This window comes from Capsicum annuum, chromosome 8, assembly GCF_002878395.1.
Source record: "Capsicum annuum cultivar UCD-10X-F1 chromosome 8, UCD10Xv1.1, whole genome shotgun sequence".
NCBI classification, from domain to species: Eukaryota; Viridiplantae; Streptophyta; class Magnoliopsida; order Solanales; family Solanaceae; genus Capsicum; species Capsicum annuum.
Genome location: NC_061118.1, coordinates 157,229,315 through 157,232,317, shown reverse-complemented (window position 1 = coordinate 157,232,317; position 3,003 = coordinate 157,229,315). Strand labels below are relative to the sequence as shown.

Sequence of the window (3,003 nt, the reverse complement as noted above, 5' to 3'; positions counted from 1 at the left end):
CTCATTTAATTAAAAAAAATGACAGTACATTTTTTAAAAAATGGTAGTAAATATGATAATTTTTTTTCTTATTTATTAAAATTCATATTTGATCAAATTATGCCACATAAGATCTTTGTACTGTGAATTGTGAAACAAATAAGAATCAAAAGATCTTTCTTTCTTGCTTATTTCTATGTTCCCTATTTCTATTTATCATTAACTTTACAATAAATATTTTGGAAGAAACCAAAATAGTGAGACTTGAAAATGATTCTCGAAATTTTTTTATATATTAAAATGGACTGTTTTAAACGTTCTTGAAAATATTTGCTTTTATTGGAATATATATATCACACAGATATAAAATACCAACAAAAATATAATAGGCGATTGAAAACATTATTATTATTACATGATGAGAAAGGCAAAGTACCTCACCCACTTATTAAACAGAACAACATCAGTTAAATACATAATTTTCAGTACTAGGAAAAGTTTCTCCTAAGCACTCCAATTTGCGTAGTATTGGTACGGAATGTTTGAGCCAAGATATCATCAGAAATACCCTGTGTACCAGGTAACTGGCTATTGAAGGCAGCAATAATTGCAGCTGGACCTCTGCAAATATTCTTTTGAAAATGAACAAGTCCTCTAGGAAAAACAAACACTTCTCCTGGTCTAATGATCTTAGAGTACAAGACATTGGCAGTGGTAATGAAACCAACATCCAATTGACCTTGTAAAACGTAGATCATCTCTCTGTGGCTCGTGGGTGGATGTGGGGTGGGGCAATGCCACCAGGAGCAAAGTCCATCGACACACCAAGCGTGTTAAGGCCAGGGACACTCAGAACGTTTGCTCTAGTAATCATGATGCCAAATACGTTGACCACTCCTGGCATTGAAAGGACCCGTGAGGTGAAATCGTCCGTCGAGGATGTGTTCTTGCATGGAAATCCATTCACCTTCACAGCTGTTATATGCATGCACCAACAAAAAAGAAAACTAAAAATTCAAACCAAGAAATATATATTGTCAGTGTAAATCTCTTCTTACAATATTAATGTAATTTAACATGTAGTCGGATGGTTCAAACATATTACTTGCAAGGCAACTAATAATAGGTGAATATCTAAGATAAACCTTAACGTGTTGCTTGTAAAAAATGTATGTGCGCGAACGATCATACTGTAATATAAGTCGTTAAAAATGTATTATTATAATTAGTATAAAAATATATTTTGCATTAAAAAAAATCATGACTTTGGATAAGAAGTAAGTTTATCTAATATTGGAGTCAAGTATTAACTTACTTGAGGTTAGATCAGCAGAACAAATATCCTGGAGCATATCTGGATCTGCAGCACAAGCTTTATCTGAGTTGATGGCTAATAATGTCATAATTATCACAATTAAAGGAAACAGATTTCTAAAGACAGCCATTTGGACTTGGATGAAAATTTATATGGATATATTGCAAAGAGAAACCAGTCAGTCTATTTATAGGCAAGACATGAACAGCTTTAAGGGAGAATTTCAAGCTGGCCAAATCAAAGTGATATACTTGAAATTTTAGCTAACATGAGATAACTTGTATGTGTGATAATTCGGGATTTCTCCACCCTGAATTAGTAATTTTAGGTTTGATTTTCTTGAACTGAAAAATATTCTTTTGGGAGCACTCTCCATAAAAAAACTCAATGATATGCGATTTAGTCTGGCCCAAACAAGGAAGAATAAGAAGAAAAGATAATTGTGAGTTGTTACTCCCTATCATTTTTTGACTTTTCTCACCCATTAAGAAAAAGATAATTGATACGACGATTTTACCATACTACTATTAATTGATTTATTAGGAATGAAAAATTATTTGAAGAATAAGTAATTAATACTAAGAATAAAACATGAAAAAAATTAATTATTCTTTCTTCATATATGTTAAAAGTGATAATTAAAAATGAAAATCTACTTTTAATACAGTGGATAAATAAAAATAAACGGAAAAAAATGTCCATTTGAACACAATGGACTAGGCGTCTCGTCTCATTTGGTGCAAGCTAAGGTACAAACTCAATGCGTTTCGAATTTTTATCAAGTTTTGTCCAGAGTGTTGTTAATTTCCTTAAGGAAATCAACTCCTTTTTGCCTATCATTAAAAAAAAAATTCATTCTTTGCCAACTTATAAGATTTTACTACCCTTTTATTAAGATGATTGCAACTTTCTAGTTATGGTAAAAATGCCATGAAATCTATTAGCTTTAATTATGTGGATAAAGACTATAAGAAATATTAAAAAATTCTAAAATCTCATTTTTTTTTTATTTTTTATTTTAGAGAAAATGGTCTATAACCCCTCTAACCTTTACTTGAAATATTAACTATACACTCGAACTTTATAAAAGTCCTATTACCCCTTTGAACCTTTTATAAAAGTCCTATTACCCCTCTGAACTTTTATTTTTGATATTTTATGATCCTAAAATGTTGACCTGTCCAAAAAGATGTATATACTTCCCTTAGGCGCGTGGGACTTGCCTAAAGTATACAAATCTGCATTTTTTAAGCCACATGAAAATCCAATTTTTTTTTATTTTCTTTTTAAAAAATCCTCATTTGTTAGTCATTAAATCTTCCATCTTCTTCCTTTTTTTTTTTTTTTTGCCATTTTCAAAGCTTGAAGTTTGGGTTTTGCTGTCTACCATTTCAAAACTTTCAATCGTAACCTCCATTCTAAAATTGAAGCTTTAGGGTTCATAATTTTCTTCAAAAAGATTCAAAACAAAAAGGTTTTTTTTTTTACCTTATACGTTTTGTTTCTTCTTCTTCTCTCTCAAAACAAAAAGGTTCAAGAACTCATCAATGGTGTCCAAGATTAATTTCTCATCTTCCTCATCTCCAATTCATTTTCTTCTTCATCTTTCTCTTTTTCAATTCATGGATGTGTCCAAATATAAAACCCATAAAAAAAAATTCATTTATTTCACTTTAAACAGGAAATTCAAAATACCATGAGAAATGATA

The 3,003-nt window shown here is 30.4% G+C and overlaps 1 pseudogene; it reads right to left on the bottom strand.

The window, feature by feature from the left end:
- Positions 1–371: 371 nt before the first annotated feature.
- On the bottom strand, positions 372–1,674 carry LOC107879838 (annotated as a pseudogene).
- Between the last annotated feature and the right edge of the window lie 1,329 nt (positions 1,675–3,003).